Genomic DNA, 22753 nt, shown 5'->3' with positions numbered 1-22753 from the left:
TAGAAGTATTGTTTGGTAATGTTGTTTCTATTTTATTTGTTGATTTTTTGTGTGAGAGAGAGAGAGAGAGCATGGGCAGGAGGACAGGTAGAAAGAGAGGGAAAGGAGACTCCCCAATAAGTGTGAGCCCCATATGGAGCTCAATCTCACAACCCTGAGATCATGACCTGAGCTGAAATCAAGAGTCAGACGCTCAACTGACTGAACCACACAGGTGCCCCAAAGTTTTTAAAATAAAATACTATTAATTTCACTAAACACTTAACAAAGTAAAAATAATTTGCTAATTCCTCATTTTTCTGAGATGTAAAATTTGAATAGTAAGCAAAATATTGTATATCCATTTTGGTAAAATTAAAAAGTTACAGCTCTTTCCTGGTCTTATCAAGGATATTAAAAAATACTTAATTAAGTTCCACCAAACGAACAATAAGTGCTTTTTTTGGCAATGCCAGTAACCCAAAAAATGTGTTAAATGAAATTAAGATTCAAGACAATTACTTTTAATTAGGTTACAGAATATAAACTGTAAAGAGGTTACAAGCCTCTATACTTCATCAACAATTATATTGAGAAGGTTACTTGAAAACAAATATAAGGAGGATCCAATGAACTAAGAAGCCAGAATTTTCAAATATTAATTTTGATGAGTTCCAGTTTCACAGTGCTGATAATATTTTTTCAAGAGATTCCAATAATCTAATTACACTTCTGTGCTGTGCAATGGAGCAGGCAGCTTTGCCACAAAACTTATGAAACAGTTTCACAGGATGGTTGCTATCCTTGTAACTTATTTTCAAAACTTAGTCATCCGATAAAATGTATTTTGCTAGCATAAAATACACTGAATTGCCACACATGTCCACTAAAACTCTCTTGCAAATATGTATCAACCAAATCACTGGCCTAATATCAACCAAATTACTGCCCTACATTCCCTATCACTCATCTTAAAGATAAGCATTTTCTGTCCAGATTGTTTCGGAATTAAGGCACAGTTCATTTCATTGTGTTTTCTCCCTTTGATCTTTATTATTAGAGCTCACCAGATTTACTATATGTATATGTTATCTGTATAACTATAGAAACTTTAGATAGCAGTATCTTATTTAGTTATGATTTTATAAGATCTGAACTCTCTAGATACCAAAGAATTAATCTGATTAGCCCTTTGAGACACACACTGTGGAATAATTTATATAAAACATGAAACTCTTAAGTTTTTTTTAAATGATTTATCTAATTTTAATTGTAAATGGGCTCCATGCCCAACATGGGGCTTGAACTCACGACTCTTGAGATCAAGAGTCACATGCTCTACTGACTGAGCCAACCAGTGCCCCAAACCATTCATTAGAGTTTAAATATAGAAAGACCATATGCAGATATATATTTTATAGATCTATTGGCCTGTTACTATCTTCTAATTAGGAGTAGATAAGACTAATACCTTTTTGGACTTTGTGTTGGAAGGGAGGATTTTGTGCAACATCTTTTGCTCATTCCTTTTGTGTGGTTCACACCATTCACATATCACATTATTGTGCAACATTTTACACTAGACAGATATATTAGCCAAGGTTTATTTTACTGCAACCAACAGAAAGAAAATGCCTCCAGGTAACTCAGGCAGAAAAAGTTATTGGAGAGAACTGCACACAATCCAAAAAAGCTAAGCACTCATGCTTTTGTGAGACAGGGATGGGAGGTAGACCTGGGACCTCAGTAACTGACATTTGTAGAGCTTCTTTTAGAGTGCTGCCATCGTCAAGGCTCAGCACAGGTACCCATAGGGCCCCATATCTTTCTGTTCAAATTCCAGATCCTCAGGAGAAAGGCACTGACTCATCAAGTTTTACTCTCTAGTGTCCCTATCTCCATATCTCTCAAACATGGCCAGAACAGTAGTAGAATGGCACAAATATTGTAATGCTGGTATTGCTCTAAGACAAAATATGTCTTAATTTTGTGTTTCTTACACTTGGTCATCCTCATCAGGGTTGATAGGACCTTTGGAAGAATTTCTCTCTTATACCAGTAATTCCTCAAAGTTCGGTGTTTGAGCATAGAACTTTTTTTTCAAGCTTATGTCTGCAGCTCTGCTTATTTCTATATTTCCATTTGTTCTTGCTTAGTTTGTATAGTCCTGCAATTATGACTACTGCTGCCAGCTAGGACAAAATGCTTGTGGACAGACAGGATAGACTCACCTGGCTATCTGAAAGGTTCTTCTGTAGTACTCAGAGGTAATGTACTCTGTGGCTAATTCTTGTTTCCACTATTAAATATTTTCCTCTCCATTTCTGCAAATCTGCTCAGAATGGCCTCTTAGCTGGAATTTTGCTTTTTAATTCTTTTATGTTGGTCAATACATGAAATCATTCTGGACAGTTCCTTATTTCAGTTCATCTGTAAGACCCCAGAGATATTTGCTGAATATGGCAAGCTTTGTTTTAAAGCTACTGAATTCATTTATGTCCATTTATGAGTGGAAAAGAATGACTGAAATGACTGGTGGCTCCCTGGCATATTTACTGACCCAGGTAGAAAGTTTTTCCTGTTGCTTTCAGAAAACTTTCCAATCTAAATTAAGGCTATATCTTTTTAAATTAAAATGCCAGAAGATAAATCTATATATGCTATAAATTATATTTTTTCAAAACCTGTTCCCTGATAATTTATTTCATTTGTATAACATTCTGATTTTAATTGACTCAAGATTACATATTGTTTTTTCATTTAAGAAAACGTGCAGAGAAGACATAGTATCCATTCTATTATTGACTCATTGAATGAACTTGAGTATGTCATTTGAGATTTTGAGTGCTCCATTAATAAAATGGAATATAAATATTTCTCTTTTTTGTGAAGACTATCAGGATTTTCATATGAAGCATCACTGACATGGTTGTTCTCACTTCCAGAATGTTTCCATTTTTTTTATATTATCAAGTTATTTGATATCTGTCTTACAGTTTTCTCTTGTGTCAAAGAGACAATTCTATGACTCTCCATATCCAGGTCATTGTAGTACTTAAGGACTGTACATAAAAAAATTGACTATCTGATCCTTCACATTCCTTCTTTATGAAGTCACCATTGCCTCCCCAGGCTAGAATGTATAGGCAAATTTTGATTTGTGCAAATCTAGAAATTTATTTGGAGCTAAAATGGTTTCTTAATATTATGAAAAAATTTCTTTGGGAATCAAGTCAAACTGAATTGTATTGATTATATTGTGTTTCCATAATATTCTCTGTAATAAATAGAGGTTTAAAAATGGATTACACCAGGGAGGGTGGAGAAAAGATGGTGACCAAGTAGGTGGCCCTAGTCTCATCTCCTCTGATGAACACAACTAGATAACTATCAAATCATCCTAAATACCTCAGAAATCATTCTGAAGACTGACAGAACCCCACAAAGGGAGAGAAGAGACCACATCAAAGAAGGTAGGAAGTGCAGAGGTATGGTTTAGGGGAGAAACAAAACACGGGTGCTGCAGAGTAGGGGAGCCGAGGTCACAGAGAAGAGTGAGAGAGAGTAGAGCACACAGGATAATGCACAAGGACAGCAATTCCCCAAAGCCAATGACTGAGAAAATGAAGAGGGCCTAATTCTATGAGTTCTTGCAACCAGTGGAACTTAAAGCCTGGAGTTTTAAAAGTCTGAAGGTTTGGCTGAGATAGAGCCCTGAGGTCACTGCCCTGCAAGTAGAGATAGGCAGACAAACAACCTAGAGGCAGACTGCACAGAAACAACAATTTGAAGAATACCTGGGGCAAACAGGATTGAAATAATTCAGTCTTCTTGGAGGGCATCCCTGAGAAGCAACATTAATAGAGACCCCTCTCAGGGGGCAAAGGTGCTGGCCAGCACCATTTTTCTCCCCTGCCCCTCAGTTTAAACACAGAGCCACCTGTGGGAAGCGGCACAGCACCAATACTGTCTGCTGCACTGGCTTACACCAAGTCCCATACCCTTACTCTCTGGCAATATTGCCCTTCTCAGTCAAGTTTGCCTCAGTCCCAGTGCAGAAGGCTCCTTCCCTAGAAAACCAACAAAACCTCCTCCCCCACCATGTCTCTTGACTACAGGTTTCTGTAGGACCTCAGTTCTAGTGGAAGTGGTATCTCATGAGTAGGTCTCATTTAACAAGCAGACCAGAGCACTCCTAATTAAAGCTCACCACATTCTGGCCAAGGACCAGAGTTTAAAAAGAATCAGTCAGAAATGAAGAATGCAATAATTCAGATTGGAAACAGGTTTGATGCAATAAACAGCAGTCTGGAAGAAGCAAAAGGTGATATAGAAGATAAAATAATGGAAAATAATGAAGCTGAACAAAAGAGAGAAAGAATAATTATGGGAAACAAGAATAGACTTAGGAAACTCAGTGATTGCCAAACATTATGGCTTTCATATCATTTCATATGATACGAACGTCATTCTTATACAGGATAGGCTATCATAGGATATTAATGTCATGTGAAAGTCTTCTTCTTAAGAGAAAAAAGGGGAAATAAAATTTATTTGATGAAATAATAACTGAAAACTTCCCTAATCTGGAGAAGGAAACAGACATCCAGATCCAGGAGGCATGGGGAACACCCATCAAAATCAATAAAAGCAGGCCAACACCAAGATGTATTGTAATTAAATTTGCAAAATATAGCAATAAAGACAAAATCTTGAAGGCAGCAAGACAAAAGAAATCTTTAACTTAAAAGGGAAAGCCCATAAGGCCAAATGCACATTTCTCAAAAGAATCTTGGAAAGCCGTAAGAGAGTGGCATGATATATTCAAAGTGCTATATGGGGGGAAATCTACAGCCAAAAAAACTCTATCCAACAAGGCTATCACTCAGAATAGAAGGACAGATAAAGATTTTGCTAGATAAATAAAACCCAAAGGAGTTTTGACCACTAGACCCGTTCTGCAAGAAATATTAAAGGAGACTCTTTGAGTGGAAAGGAGAGACCAAAAGTGACAAAGACAAGAAAAGATCCGAGAAAATCTCCAGAAACAATGACAAAACAAGTAATACAATGGCACTAAATACACATCTATCAATAATTACTCTGAATGTAAATGGATTAAATGCTCCAATCAAAAGACATAAGAGTGTCAGAATGGATTAAAAAAAAAAAAGCAAGACCCATCTATATGCTGCCTACAAGAGGCTAATTTTAGACCAAAGGCATCTGCAGATTGAAGTCATCAAAAATAAACTATTAGAACCTCTCAAAAGAAAACACTTTGACACAGTGAAGAAAATAGTCAACAAAACTAAAAGGCAACCTATGGAATGCAAGAATATATTTGCAAATGACATATTTGATAAAGGATTATTATCCAAGATATATAAAGAAACTATAAAACTCTACACCCTTAAAAGGAATAATCCAGTTTAAAAAATATACATTTTTCCACAGAAGACATCCAGATGACAAATGGACACATGAAAAGATGCTCAACATCACTAATCAGGGAAATGCAAATCAAAACCACAGTGAGATATCACCTCACATCTGTCAAAATGACTGTTATCAGAAAGACAAGCAACAAGTGTTAGCAAAGGATGTGGAGAATAGAGCAGCCTCGGTGCACTGTTGGTAGGAATGCAAACTGGTATAGCACTCTGGAAAACAATATGGAGGTTCCTCAAAAAAATTAAAAATAGAACTACCCTATGATCCAGCAATTGCACTACTACTGGGTATTTACCCAAAGAATACAAAAATGCTAATTCAAAGGATCCATGCACCCCAATGTTCATAACAGCATTATCTACAATAGCCAAACTATGGAAACAGCTCGAGTGTCTATCACCTGATGAATTAATAAAGAAAATGTGAATATATACAATGGAATATTACCCAGCCATCAGAAAGAATGAAATCTTGCCATTTGCAACAATGTGGATGGTGCTAGAGAGTATTATGATAAAATAAGTCAGTCTAAGAAAGACAAATACCATATGATTTCACTCATATGAGCAATTTAAGAAACAAAACAAGCAAAGAGAGGGGGAAAGGCAAATCAATAAATAGACTCTTAACTACAGAGAACAAACTGATGATTACCAGAGGGTTAGTGGGTAGGAAGATGGACATAATAGGTGATGGAGATTAAGGAGCACACTTGTCATGAGCATCTGGTGTTATATGGAATTGTTCACTCACTATATTGTACACCTGATTCTAATATTACATGGTATATTAACTAACTGGAATTTAAATAAAATCTTTTTAAAGATTAAAAAAAACACTAAAAAATTGAATCACAGCAGAGAATATGATACCAAAACTGTATTTCTTTGACTTTCTTCCAATGCATTCTTTGTCCTTCATGAAATTACAGTTGAATGAGATTTATCTTTATTTTACTGTCACATCGTACTGAATCTAATCATATGTACTATTGCTATTCTTTTTCTTTGCCAAAGATGTTCTAGAACCTTGAGAATCTTGAAAGCATGATTCAAGAACAGTTACTATAACTAACACGCAGATCAATGCAACAGAATAGAGGGCCCAGAATTAAACCCATATACATATATATGGTCAATTAATTTGTGAAAAAAGTGCCAACAAAATACAATATGGAAAGGACTGTCTTCAGTAAATGGTGTTGGGAAAACGGACAGCCTCATGCAAAAGAATGAAACTGCTGGACCACAAATCTTAACACCATGCAAAAAAAATCAACTCAAAGTGGACTAATGACTTGAACAAATACCTGAAACCAAAAAGCTCCTAGTAGAAAACAAAGGCAGTAAGCTCAACAATGGTCTTGGCAGTGATATTTTTGGATTTGACACCAAAAAGTAAAGGCAAGAAAAGCTAAAATCAACAAATGGAACTACATAAAACTACAAAGCTTCTGTACAGCAAAGGAAACCTATGGGATGGGAAAAAATATTTGCAAATCATATATCTGATGCAGGGTTAACATACAAAACAGATAAAGAACTCTTACAGCTTAATACTGAAAAGACAGGGACACCTGGGTGGCTCAGCGGTTGAGCATCATCTGTCTTTGGCCCAGGGCGTGATCCTGGAGTCCCGAGATGGAGTCCCACATCAAGCTCCCTACATGGAGCCTGCTTCTCCCTCTGCCTGTGCCTCTGCCTCTCTCTCTCTGTGTGTCTCTCATGAGTAAATAAATAAAATCTTTTTTAAAAAGTACTGAAAAGACAAACAATTCTATTAAATGGACAGAGGACTTGAATACATTTTTTTATTTTTTTATTTTATAAATTTATTTTTTATTGGTGTTCAGTTTGCCAACATATAGAATAACACCCAGTGCTCATCCCATCAAGTGACCCCTCAGTGCCTGTCACCCAGTCACCCCCACCCCCCACCCACCTCCCCTTCCACCACCCCTAGTTCATTTCCCAGAGTTAGGAGTCTCTCATGTTCTGTCTCCCTTTCTGATATTTCCCACTCATTTCATGGGTTTTTTTTTTTCAAAGAAGATATACATATGGTCAAAAGACACTTGAAAAAATGCTCAACATCACTAATTATCATGGAAATGAAAATCAAATATAAGAGATATCACCTCGCGCCTGTCAGAATGGCTATTATCAAAAAGAGAGAAACAAATGTTGGTGAGAATGTGGAGAAAAGGGAAATCTTGGAAATTGGTTCAGCCATTCTGAAAAATAGTATTGGGATTCCTCAAAAATTAACCAATAAAAGTACCACATGATCCAGCAATTCCACTTCTGAGGTTTTATCCAAAAGAAATGGAAACACTAACTTGAAACAATGTATGTGCCCCGCTCCATGTTCACTGCAACATTATTTTCAATGGCCAACATATGGAAGCAAACTTAAGTGCCTATAAGTGCACAAATGGTTAAAGAAAATATAAAATACTCCATTATATACATATTATATATATAATAATACTCCATATATATATATGTATATATATATAGGCGTATTATTCACTCACAAAGAATAATGAAATCTTGCCATATGCAACACCATAGACAGACCTTCAGAGCATTATACTGAGTGAAATGAGTCAGACAGAGAAAGACAAATACCATATAATCTCACTATTATATGTAATCTGAAAAAAAAAAAAACAGATACAGAGGGCAGACTGATGGTTACCAGAGGCAGGGGGCTGAAGAGTACAAACTTCCCATTATAAAATAAGTAAGTCCTGGAGATGTAATGTATAGCATAGTGAGTATAGTTAATAATATTGCATAGTAAGTTTGAAAGTTGCTAAGACAGTAGATCTTAAAAGTTCTCATCACAAGAAAAAATATTTGTGTGCTGATGGATACTCACTAGACATTGAGGTAATCATTTTGCAGTATTATACAAATAGCAAATCATTACATTTTATATCTGAAATTAATATAATCTATATGTTGATTATATCTCAAATTGTAAAACAAATGAATTGCTTGCCTATACAAAAAAAGAAAAAAAACAAACAAGAAAGCTTATTGCATTTTACCATTACAGTTTTCCAGTTTTTGTTTTTAAGAACAGTGTATGATATGTTTTCATTCCTTATCTTTTAGAATGGCTTTATTTATAATCATCACAGCTACTACATCCTGGTTGATGGATTTGAATGGGTTTATAGTAATTAGACACATTATTTAATGGGTAGTACCAGTATCTCGTCAAAGATCATGGTATTATTCCATTGATATTAGGTATTTGCAGATCATTATATAAAAATATTACTTTATAATTGTGCCATCATTGCAAGTAGAGAATCTACTTGATCTTGGAAATAGAGTAATTTTTGTTTTTATTAAGTTATTCTATTATCTAGCCCTTGGAATAATTTGTGGTACCTAACCATGCACTAATGAGAAAGCACTATTATATATATTCCAAAGCAGTTTTTCTTGAGCTCTTTGGCTGTTTTTAACTGCTTGGCAGCAAAATTTTATAACATTTAAAGTCATAGTCATGCAGAAATTTACTGATTGTTCTTGTAGGGCTAAGTAAGGAAGTGTGGGTAAGCAGACATGATTGGAGTGAACAGTACAGTAACACTTAAAGTATTATTCTGGACTCATGAATGTTTAATCTCATGCTCATTGGAAGTCATGTTAGGTAGTGGTTAAGTACACGGGGATCTGGCCTCTGGTTGCTTAGGTTAAATATATAAGATCTAGACTAACTGCTTCATTTAAATTCATGCCCTGCCACTTTCTTGCTATTTGACTCTAGGGAAATTCCATAACTTCCATGTATCTTGGTTTTCTCATATGTAGAATGGAAACATCTGCCTCTTCTTAATTAATCCCTTTTATTCTTCTTTTCTTTTTATTATGTACTTCAGTTCCATTAGCTCCTTTTGTCTCTCATGATAAGTCCAATATGTATTTTTTGTACAATTGGCTAATCCCAACAAGTAGATCATAATTAGAGTAATTCTCTTAGTTGGGGTTCAGTCAGGAAAGTGAAACCACTGTGAATGATATGAAAAAAGAGACTATTCCGGTAAAAATTTAATATTGTTTTACACATGAATGGTTTTTGAATTCTAGCTAATATTCTGCTGTTCATTTTGAGATCTTTATTTTATTTCTATGAATTCAGTGGATTAGGATGATAGAATAAAACATCAGAAATGTCCCAGGCACATTTGATGATATATTGTATTTATAAAATTGGCATTTCAAATCATTGTAAAAAATATAGTTTTGAGGAAACTGGTTATCTGTTAGGAAGGAAATAAGATTATATTCCTGCTACATATTTTTCACAAAAATAAATCCTATATGTGATAAAGGCTTTGTATTAAAAACCTAAACTATAAAATTAATAGAAGACATATGATTATGTTTATGACTTGGGATAGCATAAACCTTGATAGACAAGTTACAAAAGCCATAAAAAAACCCTGATAAGTTGGATGTCAAATTTAGAGGCTTCTTTATGATAAAAAGATAGAATAAATAACAGCCTGGGATTAAGTATTAGCACATATGTAATAGAAATTAGATTCATATCAAGACTATAAAAATTCTAAAAGCTGGGACATCTGGGTGGCTCAGCAGTAGAGCATCTGCCTTCAGCTCAGGGTATGATCCTGGAGTCCCCAGATTAAGTCCCACATTGGGTTCCCTGCATGGAGCCTGCTTTTCTCTCTGCCTATGTCTCTGCCTGTCTCTCTCTCTCTCTCTCTCATGAATAAATGAATAAATTATTTTTTAAATTCTTAAAGTCAAGGAGATAAAATCAGTAGGAAAGTGGGAGGAAAAAAGGCTATGAATGTGGTGCATAGGGAGTTGATAGTGGTTACCTGTTACAAGAGACCTGGGATTTAGAGTAGTAATAATAAAAGAGATTTCATTTTTTGTGTAGCAATATGATTTTTTATAAGAATACTGTATTCATGAATTACTTGTTCTTTATTCTAGATATTCTTTGTCTTTATCTATGGTGCAAATAATTTATTTAGTTGCTTCTAATTAGGGACAATTCTAAATTTTTGCTATCCAAAGACTACTGCAATGAATATCCTTTATATATCTCTTTAAGAACATGAAGGAGGTTTTTTCCTTAAGACAGATTCTAAAAATGGAATTGCTGGCTCATAGTGTACTCTCATGTTTAAAGTTTAGAAGGTATGGCCAAATTACTTTTCAGAGTGCCTGTAACAGTTTTATTCTAACAATCAGTATATGTCTGTTTTAGTTTTTCTACACTATTGCCAACAGTTGATATACTCATTCACAATAAAAAAAAAATATGACAGCTCAATAGAAATATGGGCAAAGGCTCTAAATAATCATTTAGAGAAAAACAAACAATGGCCAGTAAACATATGAAGTTAGTCTTGTGTCTCTCCTAATCATGAAAATACAAAATATAGCAACTATGAGGCATCTTTTTTTCAACCATCTGCTTGGCAAAAATTTAAAAAAAAAAAAAGTCCTTAGGATTTTAGAGCATGTGCCAATATTTTCACTATCCAGCTAAGTGAGATAAAAGACTTCACATTTTTTTGAAATTAGAATAAAGTTTTACTTAAAGTAGTAGAGAAATGGCCCATGGAACTCAAACAGAGAAGTGAATAAAGATCAATCAAATGTTGTTGGAACCAAATACAGCCAGGCTCTGTCAGCAGACCACAGGAAGCAGGGCCCTCTAGTCTTCCTGTTATTACCATCAAAGTGAATGAAAGGAGAAAGAGCTGAGGTAACTTACTAAGAATTCACACACACACACACACACACACACACACGAACTGGGTGTAAGAGTTAATGTCTCAGTGGTCATTGTAGAAGATGTTGTGGAGTCAAGTTGAAATATTAGCATTCCAAGAGAAAAAAACTGATGATTGAGAACCTCCTGGATTTTTTTTTAAACAGAGAGCAGGAGAGAGATGATTCTAATAAGCAAACTCATAGGGTGCTCCTCAATAAAAATGACCTATGTCTGTAACCAGTGTAAAAAGGATATGAAACTAATGGAGTACCCCATTTGTTTGGGAAATCATGGTGTAAATGTTGAAAAAGTTTCAAAAGGTTCAGAGTATTTGGAAAGTGAACTCGGTCCTAAAGGCAATGTTTTCAGGGCCCTACAATGTTAGATTAAACCTTGCAAAACTAATTGGCCCAATTGCTTGGAATTATGGCTCATAAGTTTCAGGATATATCTTGAGAGACCAGTGCAGCCACAGGCTAAGCTAAGTAATGTGCAAAACAATATTGAACAGTGAGTTCCAATCCCTATCATATATATATATATTTTTTTTAATTAGAGGTCAACCTGTATCTTGGACATATTATGGACTAGAATTTCCTCAGGAAATTGTGGAAGTGAGATAATTAAGTACACATCTGAAATAGCATGCTCAAATTTCCACAGTCAAGTCAGGAATAGATGTGCTCATTGAGCACAACCTAAACCTCTCCTAGGTAGTCAGCCAATTTTGCCATCAGCAGACTGAAGAGCAATGTGTAGTTACCTTCCTAATATATTACTCATGTACTAGCATGAAGCTACAGAGAGAAGAAAGAGGAAAAGGAGGCAGCTTCTCATGTGCCTAATCCAGACGTAGAGAATGGAGATGGGTTTGGAATTAAGTTCAGAAAAGAGGAGGATGGTTTGTCTCTCCATAAATGGGACACAGGCTGTGCAAAAGATGAGAAGCACTGAATAGAAAGAATTATAATGCCATGAAACTCCCGGAGCATTATTGAGAAGTTCACTTTTCATTAATTTATGGATTAAGAAACCATATTATACTGGTATTTCAAAACCCTATGTGTACCTGGTAAATGTGGATTATTCTGAACTGAGTGAAAGGAGTAAGATTAGTTGCATTATACCTTGCATACAGCATACCTTTTCCAGTGAGGAGTCATGGTTATTGTCAGTTCCATTCACCTGAAGAAGGTAAGGCAGCTTTTCTCCAGATTTACCTCACTGGAATAAGTTTCATAGGCTGTTTCTAAAATGAAGTTTTATTTCATCAATTCAGGAAGAGGGACGTTAGAATCTAAAGGTTTTTGAGGTGCTGCTATTATTAGATAAATGTTTGTGCTTGAGACTGTGAAAGAGCCCTAGGAGAAACAACTGAAGGTGCCAGAGTGTGTTGAGAAGTAGATTATACCTGCTGTATCTATAGGAGGTATGCATGGAACCTGTCATTCTTAGTAGAGAAAAGGCACAGTTCCAAAACAACTATAGAAAAGTAAAGCTGTTTAAGGGACTTAGATATTTTGGATCAAAGAAAGTCCTAGATAAACAAAGAACATCTTGCTTAGTTGCCTCAAGGATACCTTAACAGTATGTGGCCTTCTTTCCTATGAGTCTATGGCCATGGACATTGAACATGATGTCCACATTGATGAGTATAGAATAATTCACATGTATAATGATCTTTAAAAAATTTTTTTACATACTACTATAATTAAGTGTACATAACTGTTTATTTTTACTTTCTTGGCAAAATAAGCCTGGCCCTTCCACAAATAATCTATTTTAACACCTTCCCATCTTTTTCATCAAAATGGTGGAATTTTATAAAAATAAGTGTGTGTATGTATATATATAAAATATATATTTATAAAGATATATAGGTACATGTATGTGTGCATATATATACCACACCTGTATATATGTATGAAATCTATTTTTGTCATTGTTTTGCAAAATACTTTTTTTATGGAAAACTCTCTGTGAATTTAAACAACTAATTTTTTTGTTTTCGTGCCTCCATCATATTTTATGGCATGGTATAAACTGTGTTTGGGCCTTCTCGTATTGACAGATGTTAAATTTGTCTTCAGTTTTTGTCCAATATGAATAATGTTACCATAAATATCCTGCAGAAGTATCTCCTCAAACTGAAATGTTTTATTTCTCTGAGATCGATTCTTAGGAGTTGAAATGCTAGATTCAATTATATAAGTGTTTTTACTTTTAATAGATATTTACAAGTCTAATAATTCATACTTATATCATTAGCATATGAGAGTACCCTTTTCTTCATAACCGTACCTGAAATAGTTGGTCCAGCTCTTTTCAGCTTTGCCAGTTCAGTGGTTATGAAGTGGTATCTTAATGGAGTCAATGTACAAATTTCCTAGTCTGTATATGCAATACTACTAGAAATGTCACCACTGGAGTCTCATTTCTCAAAGTTTAAGGACATCTGCATATCCATTGTCTGGTTTGTATTATGTGACAAGGTGACAAAGAGACGAATTTCCTTTAATATATACTTCTAACTTAAGCCTAAACTGTAAGTGGCTTATTGGTCATTGGATACGGCGGATCAGCAATAACAATATCCAGTGGAAGAAAGAAAACCAAGCACTATGATACCAAGAGCAATAGTCTTGGAGACCTGAATTTTGCTGTGGAATTTATGGTTCTGGGTAGGCATAAAGTTGTTGACTGCTGGAAGTTTCCTTATATTCTCTAGTGGGCTGTTTAAACTCCCCATTGTTTATAAAGTGCATCAGGAGGCTAGGACAGTGTATTTAAAAAAATGAAGACTAGAAGATCCATCCTTTATAGAATATACCCAGATTAATAGGCAGATTTCTCTGTCACAAGAAAAACAAAACTCTATTCTCTCCGAAAAAAAAAAGAAAGTGGAATGATGATAGAAGAAAGATAGAAAGAGGTCTTGGGTAGGAATGGGAAAGCTATAATGGCAACATAGAAAGACAGATATTCTCTTTCATAATTCTGGAGCAATAGACAGGGGCAATAGAGCCCAAGAGAACAGCCAGTGTGTCATGGACAAGGTGATAGAAATTGGTATTTGGAGACTTAAAAGAACTCCAAAGTGGAGAGGCAAATGAAAGATCATATAGAACAGCCTCTTAAGAGCTAAACATGCTAGGAACTTATTGCTGGTGTTAAAGCACAGAATGCTTAAGCCCATCTTTAGCCACTAGGAAGAGGTAACTGTACCTCCCTTTCTGAGAAATCTCCCTTTCTGATTTTTAATGAAATCAGAGCCATATGGCATAATGGGACTTTTTTCCTCTCTTACATTCAACTATTCCAACATACACATACATACCATGGCTGGTAGAAGCCAGGGAGGCAAAAGGAGCTCTCATAATTAAGGAAGAGATTGAAATTTTTAAATATAACTCACAGACGAACTGCTGAGAGAAGGTTCATCTTCACAGTCTAAAAATCTGATTACGTCCTTAGGAACCAGGGATTTTTGAATTCTCTTTCCCATTCCCACTTGGGTATATTCATTGAAGTCAACTAGATCCACTTAATTTACATCCTCTACAGGAGGCTAAGAGGAGATGGGGCTTTTGGAGGAGAGAAGCAAAGAAAAGAGGGAAGAGAATTCTCTTATAGGAAGCATTTATTTCTCTAAATGCTAGACATGGTGGTCATTTGCAAGCTTGAAAGTCTAGCATGAAGGACTCAGACTAGTTGAAGGCCGGAATTTTGGCTGAGCAGCATAAGGGATCCTACTCCAGAACCTCTACTCAAATGGTTTTTGAACAAGTTAGAAGATGTGCTAGAACCAAAATTAGAGTACTGTCTTATAAATTCCTCTGCACTTAACATGAATACATAATCAGCTCACAGTAAAGTTGCTTAATAATGGATTATCCTCTTCCTTTCCCCAGTAAGCATATAGATCTGGGGCTTTATTCATATAACAAATACTGTTTAATATGTTCTAAAAAATGCAAGTTTCTCCAGTTGCCTTATATACAGTATCTCACGTAATTCCTGCCAGGTACTAAGCCCACTTTATATATAAGACACTAAAACTCATCCTGAGAGAGGGTAAGTAACTAGGTTCAAGATCACACATGTTGTGAGAGATGGAGCAGAATTTCAGTGCAGCTCCGCCGGACTCAATTCCATGTCCTTCCCACACTCTCTCTTCTAAACCAGGTACAAATGCAGCTGTTCCCAGTGCTCACTGGGAGAGACTCGTGCAACTCCAAATAGTCTCAAGGGCCTTGGCACCCCAACTTAGTGCCCAGGTGCACTGGATTCATGGCAGAACTCCGCAACAGTGCTCTGTTTGTTCCATGGCATTGAATTTCCGAGCATAATATTAGTGTCTCAGGAAATCCTTCCCAAAAAAAGCTCTTTCCAGCCAGCAGCCAGTGATTTATTCCAAATGTCTGAAGCTAAAGAGAGTTTCCCCTGGTTTGAAGTTGCTTGTCCTGGCAGACAGATGTCCTCACTGTTTCTTTTTAACAAAATTTGTCTCTGCTACACAGGCTAATGATTTCTCTCACCTTCGTACTGCCCGTTTACCTGAAGGTAGCAAAATAATGAATTTAAATAGGAAACAGATCCTAACACAGTATCCCCCCATAACTGCTTTATTTATTTTTCCTAAAACAATGATTTTTATCTTCATTACTATCCCTTATTATGGATGTTTCTTTTATTTCATACACAGCACTTGGCCTTGGCAGCATCAACCCCACTGTTTGAAAAGCTCTTGGAATTTGAAGCAAAGCCACAGTCAAAGTTGACTTTGGCAGTTGTGTTTTTCAGACAGGCAGATTTCTCCAGTTTCCCTAAAACGTATCTAGGGCACTGAGATGAGACCATGTCCCAGACAACACACAGACCTCTCAGTAGATGTGAGGCATGCTCAAAGACAGTCTAAACACCAAACTTTTTAAACTTTAGAAAGTGAAGTATCTCAAGTGGTTTGCTAAAACCAATCGTTGCCACAGAGCTTCTGGGATTTGCCAAGTACAGCAGCCAGTGCTTGTATTGAATAGAATATGCCTAGGTAACTTGTAGTGCTTTTGAGATAGAACAGCATAGTTATTTCGTTAGGGAAAGGTTTTTATTGGGATGTTGAAGACAGGGAATTATGGACAAGTATTATCCAATTTACTGATCTGATAATTAGTGTTTGAATTTCCTCCCAATTTCTCCTTAATCTGTGTATGTTTATGCTTTATGCTTTCCTACCTTTTCAACCCTGACAGCACAGAAACATCTGAGTCTTTTAAAACGGTCTTTAAATGAAGTACAGGTGGCCTGTAGGGTCTTCTAAAGAACTTCTCCTGGGTGTCCCTGCTCAGAGCTCCCTCATTCACTCTCAGCCTTCTATCTTCCATCCTCCCCAATTTTCCAGGTGCCCTATGCTTTTCTCTTTTTTCACAGTAAATAAATTTTACCACCTTTTCCTCACTTTTTGGAATACTTTGTCCCATTATTGCTTCAACTGAATCTGGTTCTCCCTGAGGACCCTTACTCTTGCGTCTTTTTCAGGCGAATACTGCTCGTTCTCACAGGCATCTCCTCACAGTGCTGCAGGCACCACATAAGGTCTGAGCAGTGAAGCTCACACCTCTTGGTTCCTCATTTTCCCTTCTGAATTCCTCTTCTTCCACTCTCTGCCCCCCCAAAATTCCTGCTCCTTAATGCTCAAACTCTTCCTCCACATGATGATGTCTATCTGGTCACTTCTCTTGATTAATGTACATTTTGATATCCAGCTCACAGAATCCCTCTGTACCCCCAAACCGTGCCACTGTGATGTGTGACATCACAATTTATAGGAATTGCCATCCAGCATGATATTCTTGACCCCCTCAATGCCAAATTCTTAAACTACTCTTCCACATCAGCTGTACACTCCTTGTCCCCATTGTGGATATACTGAACACTCCAAATCCCATAACAGTAATTACTTTACCAACTAAAGTAATTACCACTGATTAAATACTTATTTTGTGCCAGGGCCCTGAGCTATTACCTTTAGATTTATTGTTTCATTTAATTTTGAATTCAGCTCTCTGAGGTAGAAACTACCATGACCTCATTTTACTCAGTTTTGGTAACTAATGGTAGACCTTGAATTAAAAAATAAAAGATGTCTACTCCACAATCAAGCTTTTAACTCCCACAATTGAAATGTTCTGCCCTCTGACCTCAACTTTCTCTTTTCTGCCTCTCTCTTTCAGTGCTGTTACTCCTAACCCTTAGTCTCATGGTGTGCTCTAAGAGCTCCTTGGCCTGCCTGCTTCTTTTAAACATATGAGTTTCTCTCTCTTTTCATTTTCTTTCTAGTTAGATTCATTCTGTGGACTGTCATCAAACTGTACTATTTGCTATGTTCTCCCACGTTCTTTCCTATTGTCCTTCCTCCACACCTGCCTAGAGAATCTCTAACCCACTCTGCAAATGCATTGCCAACACTTTGGAGAGAAATCACTCAAACTGTAGAAGTTGCAAATTTTACTCCCCTTACTGAGCAATGAAAGTAACTCTTTGGGGCACCTGGCGGGATCACTTGGAAGAACATGCTATTCTTGATCTTGAGGTTATAAGTCTGAGGCCAACTCGGGATGTAGAGATTACTTAAATAAATAAAACCTAAAAATGTGACTCTTCATTCTGCTCATAACCACTTAGCCTAATTTAAACTTCCAGTCCACTGGCTAACAAAAACTATATCTCAGTTTAGACATTCTTCCTCTTTTCCTGAAGTTGTATCTAATTTTCAAATTATACATGTTAAAATAAAAGTCAGTTGGGTGCAGAAGGAAAATAAAAAGCTTTCCTTGGAATTGTCAGAAAAACCACACTGGAATCCACTGAGGTGTCCTCATTTGGATTGGTTTTTGGCAGATGATAGAAGTATCTGCTTTCCTGTTTCATCACCCACTCCAGCATCTCTACAGGTCTGTCACCCTCTGAGCTATTTATCCATGGTAGGCTGTGGCACCAGGAGACCCAGAAATATCAGCATATGTGGGTGCAGAAACAATAGAAATGTGATGTGTCCTGGCACACATGCATTAAAGAGCCTTACAGAGTCCCTCCTACTGTGCTGCCCACTGTCCCCCTTTGCCAGTTCTCTAGAACTTTTGATCTTAGAAGCTCTTCAGATATTCAAGAATTTGGTGACAATGGTAGGCCCTTTTATAAGCAGTTCCTTTTGTCTATAATTCCCTAATCCCCACTTGATTACCTATCTAGAGCTTACTTACCATTTATGTCTAAGCTCAGAGCTCAGTTCTCAGGCCCCCTGAAACAGGATCAGTGCCATTTTATGTGTTTCCATAAACTCTTAGCACAATGTTTTATCAACACCTGTGCATTTGTCTACTTCCTCCTTCTGACTGATCCTGGGGATCAGGTATCATATGGGTCTTGTTATCATTAAGTCTTCACTGATAACAGAAACCTAGTAGTTTACTTTCCTTTTCTTCAGGAACGCAAAACATAAAACAAAAACTGATATTAATTTTTACATCATCATTCATATATTCAATGAAAGACTTGTCAATGATGGTTTGAGATGGAAACCTGTTTTTTAGAAAATTGGTATGTTAATTTCTGTTGTAGAATCTATGTACAAAATATTCTTAAAACAGCCTAAGATATACCTCAGAATACCTAAAAATAACAGATTAATAATATAATTTTCAAAGATTGATGAGGATATGGAACCACTCTAACTTTTTTACATTACTGATGGTCATATAAATTGGTACAACAATTTGAGAAAACTCTTTGATTCATCTACTAAAATTCAGAATTTGCATACCATTTAATTAGCTGTTTTCATATGTGCCAGAAAACATAAATGATAATGATCATAGGAGCATGATTTGTAACGGCCCCAAATTGGAAGCCATACAATTGTACATCCATAGTAGAATGCATAAATAAGATGTGGCAATTCACAAATGGAATATTATACTGCAAAGAAAATGAGTGGACTGTAGCTATAAATATAAACATGGCTGAATCCTGTAGCTGTTTTCGTGTATATAAAGTTCACTAACAGGCAAAACTAACATAAACATATTAGAAGTCAAGAGAGTGGTAACCTTGGAGGAGGAGGAGGAATGAATCAGAAGGTGCATGAAGGGGAATTCTGAAGTACAAGAATGTTCCTTTGACCCAAATGGTAGTTTATGGCATGTTCATTTTGTGACACTTTATATTTTCTGATTTGTATACATTTTTGTGTGTGTGCTATACTTTAATAAAAGTATTTTTAAAAATCCAAGATGATGATAGTATATCTGTATGCCAGAGATTTGTCTAAAGTTAGAAGATGTCACCTTTGGTAGCTATGTTAAATATTCTTTACAGAGGCATGCAAGTTTTAATTGGAGCCTCTGTAAGGGCTCTTTTCAGCACTATAATTGCAGTGTAACTAGGTAAGCATTACTCTAAATCAGGAATTCTTAAGCTTTTTTATTCCTCAGCTAGTTTGGTGTGACCTATAAACTAATATACTAACATTACAAAGGAAACCCATTATAGTACAGTTATCAAAATGTCAATTCTGAATTTTCATTAACACAATGAATGACAGTACATTTAGAATGTAGACAAATTAATGTTAAATTTTATTTTTAAAAGATATTAGCATTGAAAGCTATTTACACCCTCCTATGTCACATTACAAACAGGAATGGGTCTTTACAGGAAATTAAGAAATCTCATTTGAATCATCCATGTATATATTGATGAATAAACACTTGCAGATATCAGCATAGATTCTTTTGTCACCATTATAGGAACTTGCCACCACCTGGTGATAGAACCACCACTAGATGCCATGGAGTTGTCCAGCTGTGCATGATAAGTAGCGGTAGGTAGAAAGATCATAATGGGGTATGATATAGTGGCAAGGCTAATAGCCCTTGTAATTTCTAAGTAGTGATGGAAAATACCAATATTTGAAGTATCTATAACAAGTATAAAATATTGTACTTAGTATCCTGTATATGTAATATAAAAATATTTTTTGTTTCTATTGGTCTGTGTAAAGTCACTAGTACTTCTGTTACTTCTGTGATCTGTTGCCTGTATTCATAATGAAGGAAATGCTGCATTTTAGTTAAAAGTTAGGAAAGTAAAATAAGGATTAAAGTATAGATATGATTTTTCCCCACCCAAGTTATGCATTCCCTAAACTGTGTCCTGGGTTAAGAAGTGCTGTTTAAAAAGTGAAGGTGTGAATTTCTGTGTTGACCTTTCTTGTTGAAGAAAGAGGTTGTCTGGAGGAGATGATGCAGAAAGTCCTTAATAATTGCAAGTGAGACACTCAAAGCTTCTTTGTGGACAAAGAACTAAGGTTAATACAAAAATGGAAAACAAGTATCTCAAGTGTTCAGAACCCTCAGGAGAACTATACCTCTGAATAAAGAGCCACTGACCCTGATTCTTTATTGTTTATCTTAAGGCATCTGTGTAGGTTGGGACACTTAGAAGCATAAATTGACAAATGGAAACATTCCATTTTTTTTCTTAGATTAAGTCCTTTTCACATAGAGGTAGACTACAGAATAAAATAAAACAACTGGAAACTTCTGCTTATCTTTCAAATCTCAGCTCACCCTACATTGTCAACCTCATTAAGGAGCACTTCCTATTCCCAGAACACTTGGAACTCCCCATCTGTAGCACTCCCCATCCTGATAATCTCTGGTGGGGGGGTTTGTTCTTTTATTTTACTAGATTATAAGATTCATGCAGCCAAAGACAAAATCTGTCTTACTTGTTGCTTTATCTGTAGCAAATAGCACAGTGTCTGGTATATGGCAGGCACCCACCAAATATTTGTGTAACTAACAAGTAAACAACAAAGCTACCAAATGCTTTTTGGAACCATCTCTCTCCTGTTTGCTAGTCATGATGAAAGGAATCTTGGGGAAAGGAATGAACCACAATCCCATGTTTCCCACAATTCTGGGAGGTCCGATTCTTGCAGAATGCTGACTTAATGCAAAATGACTATTTCATAATAGGGGACTTTCAAAAAATTAGAAATCAGAATATCATAATATCAAACAAACACAAGAACTTCAATGACTGATGGAAGCCCCACAAAACTGAAAGTGAAAACGTCCCTTCCTTTACATGGGCAAGCCACTTAAATCCTGTATGTGTTTTTCCTCAATTTTGTCTAAGAGATAATTTTTATTATCCTGTTTAAGTTGGTAACTAAGTTAATAAAATGTAGAACTGCTTTGGATGAAAGGAGCTCTTTTCAAAGAGTTACTGAGAATTACATTGCTAAGTGAATTAAATTCATTGTAGAGGGAGATCAGCTGAGACTACTCTAGGTCTTTTTTTCCCTCATATTATTCCTTGATTTATTTTTTCCCAATTTACCAGACAAAATCAGCTTCCCCCCCCCCCCGTGATTATTATCTATGTTTTAATGCAAAATGATTTCTTTGTATTCTAAATGAGTAGCTTGTATAAGGAGGAGGAGTTTTTTTTTTTTTCACTCAGTTGAGCTCTGGTAGTATTTACTATAAAAAGGACAAGATTTGTGGCCTTAATATATATCCTTGAATATTGTTGCATGTTGTAAAATATATATTTTTATGATACCACAAGACCTGGAGCAAGGACGAATGACCCTCAGTACTATTTTCACCCATTAATTTTATTTTATAACGATATTGCTTGATACTCCTTTCAAATGAACTGGACCTATGCCCTTAGTCCATAAAGAAGAGAGAATATTCGCTGCTGTGTATGGCATTATTGCTTACCATCATGAGCCAGGAGTATAGTCAAAAGATAACTAGCCTTGTCATTCAACGACTGCCACAAAGAATTCCATAGTATGAATTAAACAAACATTTCCTCTTGCACATTTTCTTCAAAATGTGAAAAGGTAGGGATGAGCAGTGCTACCTTGTACGGAAACTAGTTTTCTGATCAAAGAACTAGTACATTTGTAGCTAATTAATTTTGGTGTGCATGACCAGAAATCATGGAGATCAGAAATATATACCAATGGGGAACGATTGACATTTGCCCCAATCTATAAGGTTGTGACTAGTGACACCCACATTAAAACATTTCTTGGTTCAAGCATCTCCCATAATCCATTAGGCTGGTCTCTAGGACCTCATTTGAACACTTGGCAGATCAAGTGCTGAATGAGGTCTAAGACTGTTCCCATAAGAATGCCTTGGTCATGCCTACAATTACTTCTGGGCTGTACCTCCATTTGTCTGTTCTTCTATGGGAGAACACCAATTAAATTAAAAAACAAAAACACCAGCAAAACCTTGTGAACTCTACATTCTGTTCTCTTGATCTCCAAAATATATAGATTTTCACTCAAGCAGCAAATAGCAACTTCATTGTACTCACCACATTACTAAAACATATATGCAACATCATTTCACCTTTTCTTCATCTGGGTGACATGGATTCCATTTGGGAAAGGGTTTTGAAAGGGAGATACCATTCGTCACTTTTTGGTTACTCTTGGTCATATTCTATGCTTAGTTTAGAC

Source organism: Vulpes vulpes, chromosome 12 (assembly GCF_048418805.1).
Source record: "Vulpes vulpes isolate BD-2025 chromosome 12, VulVul3, whole genome shotgun sequence".
NCBI lineage: Eukaryota > Metazoa > Chordata > Mammalia > Carnivora > Canidae > Vulpes > Vulpes vulpes.
This window is presented reverse-complemented; position numbering follows the sequence as displayed.